Raw genomic sequence first — 16,715 nt, forward strand, 5'->3', positions numbered from 1 at the left:
TTAATTTTCCTATGAAAGGTTTAATTCCCTCACCTGAATTGAGAATCCATCACACAGAGACAAAGGAGACACAATACAAAGAGCATGAGAATGAAAGGTGGGTGAAGGCCCTGATTAGTTGCAAGACAACATTCTGAAGAATATAGAAGTTTATGATAACTAGAATTTAACTAAATATCAATACCAACTCTCCAACCGCTACATGGATTCACAACACAATCACAAACCACAGGGCATTTCTGCACCTGCTTCAATACATCAGAGGCAAATCTTTTTGCAACAATAACACAATCCTTGTTTCAGACTTTTCTGTTTAGTTAGCACAGTGTCACCACCACCACCACCCCTAAGACACAGTCACCAATCTACCTACAAGTTTCCAAAAGAAACTTTCCCCACCAAAGTACAGCCGTGTCCTTTGAAAATCAAACTTGTCCTGCTGGAACAAAACTTCTACACGAAGTGTGATTCTGTCTGTCTGAAGCTTCATCCCCAGTCTCAGCACCTATATAACAGCCCTTGTGGATCTGCCAGCAAGGTGGTTTTCAAAGATCCAAGTGACCCACCTGCTGGAAAATACAATGGGTCAAGGGAGTTATTAATCGTTATGAGCTATGGGGCAGAGGAGTTGAATACTTTAAATGAGGAAAAAATTTATGGAGGAGGGAGCCTAGGCTGAGAGGGTCTACTTTTGTTCTTCAATCATTGACTGCCCTTTTTGCCTTTCTCCTCCCAAGCTATCCAACAAGGAAGCTTGCTTTCAAGAGAGAACACATTCAGTTAGCAGGAAGAGTGAAAACTGCTCAGATCTAGAAGAATTCAGTACAACTTACGTCCAACATCCTGAAAAACAAGCTATCCTTCCTGCTTTCAGATCTTAGACACAAAGAAAATACAGGATGCCAGTCATTGTTTTAGGCTGTTCCATGCCAAAGAGGAAAGGCAGAAGCGGAGATGTTAGCATATAAGTGATCAAGTCTTTTTTACCCATGTGACTAAATGGCAGAGCAAGGTTTCATATCTAGTCCCAGCTCTCTTATTTATATACCCAGTGTTCTTTAAACTACTGCATGTACATGCATACACACACACACACACACACACACACACACACACCCCTTTGATTCTATTTCTATCATCTGCTTTCTGAGTTTGAAAACTCAGTTCTCAGGAATAGTAATCTTTTAGTGTGTCTGATAGCCAAGAAGGCTATTGTCCCATTATCCAAAGGGACAGACCACCAGCTGAGGACTTGAGATCCCTAGGTACTTCTCTCATACTCAGGCTCCACCTTTCTCCTGAGACAAACCTGGGAAACAATCCTGTGAAACACCATACAAACAGAAAATGGCAGAGGTGACCTACAGAGGCAGGCTCATGTAGATCCTAGCCTTCTGTTGTATCCTATATCTGCTGGTGTGATGACATAGGCAGGTGAGGGGGCGCCTGTTGCCCTGCTCTTCTCTGGAATTGAAATTAGGATTGTTCTGACATTCTCCCTATTCCACCTTCTCAGAGACTTGGGGCCTGAAATGAACTTGGAAATCCCACAAAATGCCTGTTTGAGCAGAAATCTTTTGACACAAAGCATGTTATCAGATTTCCAAAGCCTGAAGACCTGTGATGCAAGGCAGAGTAGAGGAGGCCTGATAGGCTATCTGATGCCTGTGAACAGTTGACCATGGAATGCAGCAATGTTTTTAAGGCAGATAATCTGAGCATCTAGGTAAACTCACAGACATCACCAACAGCATCAGAGCTCACAGAGTGACAACTCACAGACATTACCAACAGCATCAGAGTTCACAGAATGACAACTCACAGACATCACCAACAGCATCAGAGCTCACAAAGAGTGACAACTCACAGACATCACCAACAGCATCAGAGCTCACAGAGTGACAACTCACAGACATCACCAACAGCATCAGAGCTCACAGAGTGACAACTCACAGACATCACCAACAGCATCAGAGCCCACAGAGTGACAACTCACAGACATCACCAACAGCATCAGAGCCCACAGAGTGACAACTTACAGACATCTCCAACAGCATCAGAGTTCACAAATAACAATGATGCACACCTCTGATTTCCTACAAGGCATTTTACTCATTCATAGCAACTGATTCTTGCCAGATTTTCATTCTCTGTCTTTTTTATGTCCACAATTCCATGACATACTACTTTGAAACCTTAAAAGCACAGAGATAATGTATCTGAAATGTTTTCTCCCTGGTCACTCTCTTTCTGGGGTTACCACAAAGAAGGAAGAGGCAAGAGCACACAACTGCTGCCCACCCCAGCCACCTCAGATCCAGCTGTGGCTTCTTTTCCCCATTAGACTGGTACCCCTGATGCCTGCGGTGGCTGTGGAAGCCTTCTTCCAGAAACTTTGTTCACGTTATTCTTCATCACACTGTACTTTCAAGGCTTGGTCCCCCTTTTTCATTTATTCCACTGGACTCTGCCTAGCAAGCAGGTGCTTCCAACCCTTTAAAAATCTCCTCACAGCTGGTTGTGATGGTATAGTTTTGTTCCCAGAACTCAAGGGGAAGAGGCAGAGGCAGAGGCAGGTGGATCTGTGTGAGTTTGAGGCCAGGCCAGCTTGGTCTATATAGTGAATTCCAGAACAGACAGATCTTGTCTCAAAAAAAAAAAAAAAACCCAGAGAGAAACAGACAGACAGACAGACAGACACACACACACACACACACACACACACACACACACACAATCTCCTCACAGTTTCCTCCATAAACAAGGAGAACGTTTTGTTTCTGGACATTCTTCTCATCTGTTTTCTCTCTGATAGACAGAAAAGTTCAAGTTGAGGTTAAGAAGAGAGACCTAAGGACCATGCACGGGCACACAAAGGTATACATCACACCCTCCTCCACCTCTCCTCCTTCCCTCCCTGCCTCTCCTCTCTCTCTCCTTCAGGCCAGGCCAACAATCAGGAAGTCCACTCAGCTGCCTTTACCTCAGTACAGTGTCATGCAGGGTGTGGTTCAGTAACGATTCTGTACACAGAACACAATCCCAGGTAAACAATAAATATCGGGCCAGATTAAAAATATATCCTCAGGAGGATAGTACTACCTCCTTCTGCAGAGTTGGGAGCTAAAGCAGAGCATGTCCCCTCCTGAAGGTGGGTCGGTAGCATCTGTGAGCTGTCTATGAGCTAGGAGAGGTGGAGTCAGCACCGACTGGGCTCTGTGATAACAGGTTTGTAGTTTGAGCTCTGGTTTGGTGGATGACTCCTGCAACACCTAGACACACCACAGCATCTGACTTTGACAGTCCCTTTCTTCCTCCTCTAGGGACTAGGAAACCCGCCTCTCTCTCTCTCCTGTGGACAGTGGAGAAACACAGAGCAGCAGGAAATGAATCAGGGACAAAAGGGTCAGACTCAGGTGAAAACAGGTTTCCCTCCTTGCCTCTTCAGTGTGACCATGTGATCCTTTCAAACTTAGAAGGAAAGAAATGATGTTGCTTTGGTAAGCATTGAATAGTAAGTCAGAGGGAACAATGAACAGGAGAAAACAACTGTTTCTCAATGGGCTCCGGGGTTACAGTATTGAGAGTAAAAATAAACACTGGAGATGTTGAGTAGGTTGAACTATCTGCACACAGGAGCTGTAGGAAGGGCAAGGGACAAGAACAAACCCAAGACAAATAATACAGGCTAAAATTAGTCAGATTTGAGGTTTTGATTTGAAATCTCCAGTAGACATCTGGGCTGAAGATGAATCTTCAGGAGCTTAGTGGGTTTTTTGTTGTTGTTGTTTTATTTTGTTTTTATTTTATGTGTGTAGGTCTTTTGCCTGCATGTACAGTTGTGTATACATGCAGGCAGAAGATGGAGGCCAGAAGAGGGAATCAGATCCCTTGGAACTGGAGTGATAGATGATTGTGAGCCACCATGTGTGTGTAAGGAATTGAACACAGATCCTCTGGAAAAGCAGCCAATTGTCTTCATTTCTGAGCCAACTCTCCAGCCCTAGAAGCTGTTCAATGATCCTAAAAGTCTTGGAAGTAGAGGAGAAGGACAGAGGAAAAAATGAAAAGAAGAGAGGAAGAAAATAGACATTTGTTCACGATGCAAGTGTCCTAACATTTGGAAGCATAAAGGAAGTGAATGACACTCCAAGAGGAAATGTACAAAGTCCTTAAGAAGGATCAAAGAGGGAGGCAGGAGAATGGGGAGCTGTTGTGGAGGCCGAAGGAGGAGTCAGCATCATCATAGAAGATAACTGGACGGCGTGAGAGGCCCGAAAGCCCACAGCGAGTGGACACAGAAGAGTGCAGGCAGGACCAGAGTGAGTGTTTCCAGGAATAAACAGGTGAAAGGATGGGAGGAAAACGTGTCCAAGCATCTCTCCAAGGTATTTCAGAGATTTTGAATGAGAGGACTTGCATGAGTGAGTGAAGGCTTCCAAGGTTGACTTGTAGACCCTCAGGGCTCTACCTGGTCAGTGGTCCTCACACCTGTCTGCACCACTGCACTTCACAGGAGCCATAATATAATAATGTAAAATATTAATAATGTGAAAATATTATTCCCCGCTGCTCATTCTCCACTGCTCCCAGAGATGAGGATGATAAAGGGTCCTAGATTATGCCTCCACATAACATCACTCAACAGTGGAAAATCTTCCCAGAAGATGCTGACAAACAGCAGGGGTTAAGAACTACTAAAGTTTAGGCAATGAATTACTAATTTGGTCAAAAATAATTTACATAGTTACTTCATTGATAACAATATAAATTTGAGTTGGAAAAAAGTAAACATCTAAGAAGCATAAATTTGCATTGTAGAGTATATGAGATTGGTGATTACTTCATAAACTTCAAAGATGGGATATTTTCCCATAGGAAAAAAAATCACAGTGAAAAAGCCAATCAATAAAGCCAGGCGGTGGTGGTGCATGCCTTTAATCCCAGCACTCAGGAGGCAGAAGCAGGAGGATCTCTATGAGTCTGAGGCCAGCCTGGGCTACAGAGTGAGTTCCAAGACAGGCTCCAAAGCTACACAGAGAAACTCTGTCTCAAAAAAAAAAAAAAAAAGCCAATCAATAAACATAAAAACACAGTGATTTTATGATAATAAGAAAACTGTTATGCTGATAAATAAATAGATAAGAATGGAGGGAGGCAAATTAACTAAGTCAAAATGTTTAACAAATATAGACAAAGAGTGACTTTTATATGAATTAATAATTTTATTTTGTTTTTATTTTTTATTTTTGAGACAGGGCCTCACTATGAAGCCCTGGTTGGCCTGAAACTCAATATGTATATCATACTGGCCACAAACTCACAGAGATTCTGCCTCCTGAATGCTTGGATTAAAGGTGTGCACTACCATGCCCAGCTTAATTAATAAATTTTGAAAATACATTAAGCGCATGCCTATAATCCCAGAACTTGGGATGCAGAGGCAGGAGGATCTCTGTGTTCAAGGTTGGCCCAGTCTACATAGTGAGACCCTGTCTCAAAATATTTTTGAAATAGGATCAGATATGATTTTTTTTAACTATCTATTTCAATGAGTAATCAAAATTGCTCTCCTGACCTACAGTCAGAGTAGAGTCCTGAAGCTTAATGAGTTCTTCCTGGTGCTTGTCAAGGCTACTATCTGGCCCAGTCTGTAAGACAGCCAAGTTGAAGTTCACAGAGCAGAGTTAATGTGTTATCTCTTTCCAATAGCAGAAAAAACTCAGGACAAGAATCAGATTCCTGAGGTGGACTTATCTCACCCTGCTAAAGGTTACATTTTCTAATCTAAGAAGCTGAACTCATCCTTCATGCTTTGCTCAAAGAATCCTCCAGAGAGTCAGTGAGAGTGTGTGTGTGTGGGGGGGGGGGGTCATCAATGAAAGTGATTGCAAGTGGCTGTTCTAGCATGAATTCTTTCTGATAACCACGATGGGATTCTTATATTGTATTTGTGTATGTATGTGTGTGTGTTGCTGCTGGAAATATAAACTAGAGCCACATTCATTCTAGGAAAGCATTCTACCTCTAAGCCATAGACAGAGCTTTAAAATAAAAACTGTTATTAAAGCACTATCAAGGAGTCCAGGGATGTAACTCAGGTGGTAGAGTGCATGCGTGAGGCCCAGAATTCAATCCCAGCACCGAATAAACTGGGCATGGTGGCACTACTTGTAATCCTAGGACTTTGGAGGTAGAGGCAGGAGGATCAGAAGTTCAGGGCCAACCTCAGCTAGATATCTAGCTCAAGTCCAGACTAGATTACATAAGACCCTGTCTCTAAATACATAAATAGATAGATAGATAAATAAATAAACAAAGAAGGGCTGACAAGATAGCTCATCAGGTATGGGTACTTCCCACCAAGCTGAAGTGACTTCAATTTCAGAACCCAAATGGAGGAAGGAGAGAACAGATACCTTCAAGTTGTTCTCTGACCTTCATGTTCATGCTTCACATGGTCACTGCCTCCCCATAAATAAATAAATTTAACAATTTTAAAGTAAATAAATCAGGGCAGATAGCATCTGCAGATCTTCCAGTGCACATAAGTGCTGTGGGATATTCTGTATGGCAAATGTGTTGCTCTGATTGGTCAATAAATAAAACACTGATTGGCCAGTGGCTAGGCAGGAAGTATAGGCGGGACAAGGAGGAGAATAAAGCTGGGAAGTGGAAGGCTGAGTCAGAGAGATACACAGCCAGCTACCACGATGAGAAACAGCATGTGAAGATGCCAGTAAGCCATGAGCCACGTGGCAAGGTATAGCTTTATAGAAATGGATTAATTTAAGCTGTAAGAACAGTTAGCAAGAAGCCTGCCACGGCCATACAGTTTGTAACCAATATAAGTCTCTGTGTTTACTTGGTTGGGTCTGACGGCTGTGGGACTGGCAGGTGAGAGAGATTTGCCCTGACCGTGGGCCAGGCAGTAAAACTCAAACTACAAATGGCATCCAACATGGTGGCAAGAGTTTCCACCTAAAACCTGAGAAAAGATTCTAAAACGGAGCTAAAAACAGCTTCCTAATTGTCTCTCTCAAATGAGCGGCAGCTGCTGGTTTGAGCTACTTATGGGTTCCTAGCGTGCGCGTTCGATCTGCAGTATGGCGGGAATGAGGCCTCTGCAAGTGGCACATTAAGCTGCGTGGTAGATTTAGCCTTTGCTAGTACAAAACAAAAAAAGAGGTTTTTGGGCTATACGCTGCTTGGATGGAAGCATAGACCCACAATAGCTCCCAGAGCTGGCGGTAAACTACCACCAACTACCACCGCCATGTTGGGAAGCTGAGGTGGGCGGAGCCAGCAGCCACAGCTGCTGCAGTTTAAAGCAATAGATTCACAATAAGACAGATTCAGGTGTAATAGTTTACAATGTGTGTAAAAATGTATGTAGGCTTGAAAGAGAAAGAAAAAGGAATATATACAGTTATATAAAGAAATAAATAGTTTTTAAAAAATAAAGTCTTTAAAGAGACAGTAAAATTAATATAAAAAATAAGCCACGTAAAGATGAATATTACACAGAGAATCTGGATTGTGTTGTCTTTGGGATTTTTAACTGCAGAAAAACATTTGATTGTAAAAGATGTTGAGTTAAACCAATATGTATATTTTAAAGATACCTTGACTTCAAAATTTGGATATAAGGATATGTTGCTTTGGAAAAGAGACTCTGCTTTTGTTCCCACAGAAAGCCAGAGGCTATGGATTTGTTCCAGATTAAGATACATCCAGTTTGACCAGCCAAGACCCCCTGAAAGGTCTCCGATGACACCATGGCCCAGATGATCCAACATCCAGAATGGTTTGAAGGCAACTGGCTCAGACAATACACCCTCATGGACTATTCCATAATCCTAAAATTTTCTTTGTGTCCCCATAAGATACAGCGCCCCCCTCCAGCAGGAAGTAGTAAGAGAAGCTACGCCCAAATTCCCAAATTATATGTAATTTTACTTTGTTAAGGTTAAAACCTTCCCTTTTGAAAAAAAAAAGGAGGAAGTGCTGTGGGATGTTCTGTATGGCAAATGTGTTGCTCTGATTGGTCAATAAATAAAACACTGATTGGCCAGTGGCTAGGCAGGAAGTATAGGCGGGACAAGGAGGAGAATAAAGCTGGGAAGTGGAAGGCTGAGTCAGAGAGATACACAGCCAGCTGCCACGATGAGAAACAGCATGTGAAGATGCCGGTAAGCCACAAGCCACATGACAAGGTATAGATTTATAGAAATGGATTAATTTAAGCTGTAAGAACAGTTAGCAAGAAGCCTGCCACGGCCATACAGTTTGTAACCAATATAAGTCTCTGTGTTTACTTGGTTGGGTCTGAGAGGCTGTGGGACTGGCAGGTTGAGAGAGATTTGCCCTGACCGTGGGCCAGGCAGGAAAACTCAAGCTACACATAAGTGATAATGTCTTTCATTCACAGACAACTTACTGAGTCAAGAAATTTGTTTCTATAATTTCTTCTCAAAGAATTCAGATGTTGTGTTTCTGAACATCACAGAACCTGAAATTCTTTAGTGGCTGCCACAGCTTCACTGCCAGGCTCTCTGGAAAATAAGCTCCTCTTCAAAGCACAGACCTAAACATGGATCCAGTCCCTTCTCCCCTTAACGTGGTGAAAGACTTCCTAAATGTTAAGAAAGAACAGTTGCGAAATAATCTAATGAACAGAAGTGGAAAGTGATGTGTGCACAGGTGTGGATCTGGATGTGTGGGGATGTACTTACAATTCTGTTGCAACTGGTTTTTTACCTAACAACCACACAGTAGCCTAGCAGCTAGCCCAACATCTGTTGCCTGCACTGTTAAACTGTGTACATTACTGCCTCTGCCTCCTTTTTCTTACAGTCATTTATAGCTACACATTAAAGGCAGATTTATATGGCTTATCCAGTATGCATACTTTGGCTTCAGTTCACTTTCAATTTTTGCATCAAGTCTCAGAAGTATAGTAAATAAATCCTATTTCTAAAATCAAATATACTTGTCTCCAGTGCTCATTAGCTGTATACTCTGTTTTCTTGCTTTCTTACTTGGTTTGCGATGTTATCTAAGCATTACTGTAAGAATTAAGGAACATCACATACTAATTATTTAGCATAAGACTTAGCGTGTATTAACTAGCTGCTGTTACCAATTATTATATGAATAAACACCATCTTGTAATAATTACTACTCATCAAGTTATAACATCTTGACATGGTCTCTCCTTTCACTATATGCAACATTTATATCAAAATATAATATCACAAGTAGGACACCTACGTCCCAACATCCAGGTTTAATTTGTCCTGCAGAAGAGCTCACTTGCATATCCAGTACAATTTTCTCATTCTCCTTCTACAAAATGTCTAGTCTTTAAATCTCAAGGTTTTTATTTTGGTTTGATTTGAGGATTTTTCTTTGTTGTTGTTTTGTGACAGGATTTCTTGTAGTCCAGGCCGACCTCCATTGCTATGTAGCCAAGAACGGACTTGACCTCCTGTCTCCACCGCTGGAGTGGTAGGGGTACAGTAGCCTCACCATACCTGCTACTTCAGTTTTTTTTAATCCTTCTGTTCCTTTTTGTAAATTGCTTTATAGTTTTCTGACATGAAATATGAAATAACAGATTTCAGACTTCCTTTTCTACACAATAACTCCCAAGTTGAAACCTATAGTTCTGTTTGAATTTTTCAAAAACTATGAAAGAGAAAGAAGGCAAGGAAGACATTTTTTTAGGAACCATCTTGAATTAATTTTAAAAATAATAAGACTCTCTTCAAATGAAAACCAAGTGTTAAAAAGTACTTACAGCCCTCTGGATAAGTGTAGTATGGAAGTCAAGTTGATCACCCTTCCACACTCTGCTTATCTCTCTCTTAAGTAATCCAGAGAAAATTTACTAGGTTCTAATTCACTAGATTAGATTTTGTATTAGCAGCCAGCCATCATTTTAGTATCACACACATCTACTTCCTGACTTCCCATATTGTTCTATGTAAGTTTGGGCAAGTGTCATCTCTTCCTGCATTTAAATTTCTAATCTATAAAATAATGGATCATAATACTAAGTCCTAATCATTAAAATATGAATCACATAATCAGAGACATTCTGATGGGGACAAAGGAGATAGGTCACATGCAAGTGCACACCTGCAACCCTGGCACACAGGAGGCTAAAGATGGAGGCTCAGGAGCAGGAGGGCCAGGTTGAGCGACAGAGTGAGACCCAACCTCAAAACAAGTGAAAGATTAAAGTGCTTTAAAATTTCAAGACCAAAGTATTTTAAAACTCCAAGGTAGGATTATCAGATGCTGTCTGTGCCCCTCCACCCACACACACTTATTGCCCCCTCTTCCAAGGCACCCTGCCTTCAGAAGTTGAAGCTCAGTAGTAAAGGATCTGAGCCACTCAACTGTGGCTCTGGTTATTTTAGAGGTCAAGCGCATTCTGCATGTGACTGTGTCACTTGTTAGCTGCATGTTTTCTTCTCTTTTATCTATACTTACATTTTTCACACTTATGATTAACAAAGGTTAATACATTTCAAGAGAGATGATAACAGACTCAAATTGGGAGACAATGTGCAATCAAATGAACTTTCAGTAATGCTTTGCATAGGTACCAGTGTGGTCTCCGGGCTCTTCAATGGCCCAGTGAAGCTTTGTGATCTAGAGCAAGGGCAGTGACAACCAACACAATGTCAGTATTTGTTCCATGAAATGTCTGCTCACAGAAAAGAATCGAGAGATGTGAGACCAGAAGGAACATGGACATCAGCACTTGTCTCTGTGTTGTTAAGCAGAGGATGAAGAACATGACAATCCTTCCAATAATCGCTGCTTGTTGTGTGTTCACACAGCCTGACTCCTACAGAAAGTTCAAGTCACGTAGGTGCCCCTATCCAAAATGCAGAGAGCACTGCCAAGTAAAGAAGTCATCAGAGATGCCAGACACCCTCATGGGATCATGATCTGTCCTGGAAATAAAAATGTGGCAGTGACATTAGTTTTTTTAAAGATAGGATTGACCTTTCACCTTGACCTTACTTTGTAAAATAAAAGTCTAACAAAGACTTCATTGGGAAAAAAAAGTAAGGGCTGGCGAGACGGCTCAGTAGTTGAGAGCTCCTACTGCTCTTGCAGAGGACCCTGCCTGGTTCGGTTCCTTGCACTTGTGCCAAGCAGTCAAGTTGTAACACCTGTGACTCTAGCTCCATGGGATAGAACACCTTCTTCTGGACTCCATAGGCACCTACACTCACATGTTCACACACACACACACACACACACACACACACACACACACACAACTAAAGCTTTAAAAATCAATCTTCTTGAAAAGGTAATTTCATATCGGAACAAGAGGACAAAGGTGTCATGTTTCCTGCCTGACTTCTGGAGGAGAGCTCCTCAGAAGTATGCATCTAGAGATTATTTACATTAAGCAACAAAACTCATGAGGTGCTGCTCACCATCCCTTCACACGTGTTCAGAGCTTCACAAAACCCAGGTACAGCTGGGAAGAGTATCTCACACCTGTGATCCCAGCATTTGCGAGGCTGAGGCAGGAGGATTGCAGAGGTTTCAAGATTGGTCTTTGCTCCGTAGCCAGCCTAGACTACAGAGTGAGACTCTGATTCAAAACAAAAACAAAAACAAACAAACAAAACGAAAATAAAATAAAACAAAATGCTAGACCGGGAAACTAGCTACATTCCATGTTATACCCCAGAGCCTCCACTACCAGGAGAGCAAAGTTCATACAATCAAGCTAAACAGGCAGCTTTGCTCTCTGCCCCACCCTGCTGCTCCTTAACTGCCATTCTGCCTGAGCTTACTTGATTCTGGTTTACCCCCACTGTTGCCTACTGCTGTTGACTGTGTTTACAGTGCCAGACATGGACAACATCCTCACAGGTCAGGTGCCTCTCTAAACGAACTGTGTGTGGTGAATCAGAATTCTCACAGATGGAGAAACCGTGGCCCAGAGCCAATGTTCTTACAATTTATCCTTAAAAGGTTTTCCTTCTTTCCTTCTTCCTGTTCTCCTTCCTCCACTCTGTTCCTTCTTTTGTCTTTCTTTTCTGTTTTCCTTCGTTCCTTTGCAAAGTTAGAATTACCTTTAATATTGCTCTTTTAATTATGTATCATAAAATTCAACTTTTCAAATTTTTAAAAGTTGCTCTTAGTATATTCACACTATTAGACAATTGTCATCACTACGTTACTTTAAAATATGTCATTGGTCTGAAAGAGATGGTTCAGGGTTAAAAGTACTTGTTGCTCTTCCAGGGGACCTAAGTTTGATTCTCAGCACCAATATGGTGGCTCACAGCCATCCATAACTCCAGTTCCAGAGAATTTGACATCCTCTTCTGGTCTTTCCCAGTCCAAGGCACACATGGTACACAGATACATGCAGGCAAAACATCATACACATAAAAATAAATAAATCTTTTTTAAATAAAATATTTTCATAACCTATCAAAATGAAACTCCTTGTTAGTAGCAGAGATTGCCTAGTTCTCCTGCCCCCTAAGCCAGGGCAATCATGAGCCATTTTCTGCCTGTGGACTACTCATATTCACTGAATAATGTAAGGCAGTATGTGGCCTTTTGTGTCTAGCTTCCTTCACTTAATGTAATTATTTCTAAGCATGAGTCCCTTTTTGAGGCTGAATCTTTGGATCGTATTAATATATTTGACTTTGACTACCCATTTACCATGACTAATTTCTAGTTTTCACCACTATAAATGTTACTATGAATAGTGACATATAAAATATTTTAAGTTTTTTCACATTTTTTATAAAGGTAATATTTACTTAACACAAACTTTAGTTGTTTTCTTTTTCTTTTTCTTTTTTTTTGACAGGGTCTCACTATACAACCCTGGCTGGCCTAGAACTCTATAGACCACAGACCACCCTGACCTTGAATCAGAGATCCACCTGCCTCTACCTTCAGCTTGTTTGTTTGTTTTTTACATTCTATTTATTAATTTTGTGTATGTGTCCATTTGTACATGTGTCATGGACAATTTAAAGGAGTCAATTCTCTCCTTCCACTCTGAGTTCCCAGGATCTAACTCAGGTCAATCAGGCTTGCATAGCAAACACCTTACCATCTCACTAGCCCCTAGTCGTTTAAAGTACATAATTCAGTGACATTAGTGCACGCACATACTTTGTTTGAGTAACTAACTAGTGAACTTTACATAGTTCCAATATATTTTTATCACCCAAAAGAAAGCTTAACGTGCCTCATATCTTTCAGGACCAAGGAAAGGTATAGTTGTTTTTAAAGAATTTTAGAGATCAAACAGAACATTCTTGAACAATGTAAGTGGCTGTGTCACATAAACACTATGTATTTCACATGGGAAAAAACTAAGCGTAAGACATCTTCCATAGAAACCAACAACTCACAAGGTTTGTTTTGTGTTTATTGGTACTTTATTGTACATAGCCTGAAGGGGAAGACGAGCTGATGTTTTTTTGCACACAGGACAGGCACTGTGCTGCCTTTATTTTAGAGATGATTAAAGCTGTGTAGAGTGCTACCTTTGCTTCTTCTCTCACTTTCTCAAACATTTTCCAATTTAGAATAGAGACACGCACAGATGGTTTTTTTTTTTTCTATGAAAGTGGAAGCAACAAACCTACATATTTTTAAAGCTTATTGGTTTGGCATGCATTTATCAAGTAGACTGCATGCACAGTGGCATAAATGCAAAGCTTCCCTTACTTCAGTGTGCTCCAAATGCAAATTTAAAAACCTGAGAGCTGCTTTTGAATAAAATTGAGAATTCCCCACCAAATCTGTAATCCTGGATATTTTTTGTTGTTGTTGTTGTTTGGGTTTTTTGTTTTGTTTTGTTTTGTTTTAAAGATTTATTTATTATGTATGCAGCATGTATGACTGCAGGTCAGAAGAGGGCACCAGATCTCATTACAGATGGTTGTAAGCCACCATGTGGTTGCTGGGAATTGAACTCAGGACCTCTGGAAGAGCAGGCAGTGCTCTTAACCTCTGAGCCATCTCTCCAGCCCCCAGTATATTTTTTTTTATTCTCTAGTCAAAGAGGCATCTTCCTCTTCAGTTCAAGTGGAGCCAGACATGAATTGTTCCTACAGCTCATTTACTCTGTTTTACCTAATGGAAAAACTGTTGGAGGCAGTCAAAAGTTGTAAGCTTTTACCACTAAGTTGGATTACTCTGATCAAACCTAGTCATTTTCTTCATCTCTCCTTCTTAAGTGTGGAAATAAGGAAAACAGACTATGTTACAGAGATCTTAAACTTTCCTCCTGAGTGCCTCCAAAGTTAGAAACTGATGTCATATCCTAAAGATCTGGTGGCAATGTCTAACACAGGGGGTCATAATCACAGTTTTTTTTTAATGAATTTTGTTTTGTTATAAAATGGATAAAAATTTCCAAATCAACTCCAACATAAACTTTTAATAGTTTTAATTTTACATGGTTTTGTTACATTTCTTTGTTTTGCATGCCTATGATTGTGGGTTGGGTGACAAGTTCCTCTAAGATAATACTACATCTTAGAAGAAAGCTTGTTACAAAACAGGATGTTTTAAAGGAGAGGTGAGTAAAACATTCCATCCTATAGGGAAGTTCCTTAAGCTTAGGAAGTAAGTAACTCCAAATCTTCAGGAAGTTCCTGAAACTGACCAGATTCACTAGGCTCCTCCCTCACTAAGGCTATATAAACAGTAAGGACTTCTCAGAGATACTTTGAGACAAGCTGAGCTTCCTAAAAGAATCTAAGGCTAGGTAACCTGCCTGTAAGAGGCTCAGACCAACTGAATTGCTTAGAAAAGATACTCTCCAACCTATTGAGCTGTCTTCAGGCTGTGAAGTGTGATCCAGATGTCCACCGTTTGGGAGCTGTCACCTATGCTGGGGTGGGCTTTGATGATGCAGCTGTCTTTGAGTTATTTCCACTCCTGTAAGTAACTTCCATAAAACTCAATGGTTTACAAAATTTATATTTGATAGTATTCTTACTCTTGTCTGTTGTCATTTCCCTATCTAGAGTGAGAAGACATTTATTCATGTGTCCACAGGGATAGTGTCAACCAGCAGTCTGTGATTTATATGGGCATGTATGCATGTGTGTATGTGTGTGTATGTATAAATGCATATATGTGGAGACCTAAAGTTGACACTATTTGTCTTATCCAATCACATGTACTGAGTCAGGATCTCTCACTGGAACCCAGAGGTCAGCTATTTGAATAGCCTAACCAGCCACCTTGTCTAGTCTCTGCCTCTCAAGAGTTTCAATTATAAATGGGCCACTACACCTATCTGGCATTTCTGTGGGTGTTGGAAAATCCAAATTCATGATTGTGGGGCAAACACCTTACTGACCATTGGGATTACAGTGAAATTAGGAACCATCTGCACAACATGGAAACAATCACAGAATGAGAGGTGACCTACACAATGAGGAAAATTATTTCTAACTGCACATCCAACAGGAGATTAATATGTAGGATATATAAAGAACTACAAAAATTAAACACACACACTATACACACACACCACAACAATAAATGATTCAATCAATAAATAGGCTAATGAACTTAAGTGATAATTCTTAAAAGTGTTATGGAATATTCATTTACACTGTGTGACAATATGTCACTGTTATTGGTTTAACAAAGAGCTACACAGCCAAAAGCTAGGCAGGATTTTCAGGGCAGAGAGAACCCTGGGAGGAAGAAGGCAGGGTTGCCAGCCAGATACAGGGAGGATACAAGACATGGAGAAAAAGAAGTAAAAGCCACAAGCCACATGGCAACACATAAATTTATAGAAATGGGTTAATTTAAGTTATAAGAGCTAGTTAAAAAACAAGCCAAAGCTATCACCTGAGCTTTCATAATTAATAAGTCTCCATGTGGTTATTTGGGAGCTAGCTGGTGGAACAGAGAAAGATTTGCTACAAATGGTGCCCAACATAAGGCCACATATTTCATATAAGACCTGAGAAAGCTTTAAACAAAGGTTCCAGACAAACAAAAATGGAGACAAATGTGGCTTCCTAGTCCCACAGTCTCTCACGTGGGTCATGGTACAGAGAGGCATCGCTCAGCCACTGTCTGTGGGCTTGAGCTGCCTCCACACCATTGGCTAAGCCATGTGTCAGTTTAAGATTTTGCTCATTCAGACAGAAAAGGTTACAGATATGCAGTAAAGCAAGTTCAGGTGAAAAAAGCCTCTAAACAGATTACAGTGTATTTAACAATGTGTATAGGCTTAAGAAAAAAAGAAAAAAGGGTATAGACAGTCATAAAAAAATAATTTTAAAAAAGTCTTTAAAGAGAGAAGTAACAAAAAATGATTTTAAAGGAATAAGCCTGGGGGCTGGAGAGACAGCTCAGCAGTTAAGAGCACTGGCTGGTTTTCCAGAGGACCCGGGTTCAATTCCCAGCACCCACATGACAACCCACAACTGTCTGTAACTCCTATTCCAGGGCATCCTCACACAAACATATATGCACATAAAATAAAAATAAATAAACCTTTAAAAAGTAATAAACCATGTAGAGATGGAAAATATACAGAGAGTCTGGATCCTGTATGTTATTGTATTGTTTTTGAATTTTTTGATTGATGATGAATGAACAGTAGCTGCTGAGAGACATTGGATTATGGAAACTGCTAAATTATACCAACTTATACTTTTCAACAAATC

Source organism: Peromyscus eremicus, chromosome 3, assembly GCF_949786415.1.
Source record: "Peromyscus eremicus chromosome 3, PerEre_H2_v1, whole genome shotgun sequence".
NCBI classification, from domain to species: domain Eukaryota; kingdom Metazoa; phylum Chordata; class Mammalia; order Rodentia; family Cricetidae; genus Peromyscus; species Peromyscus eremicus.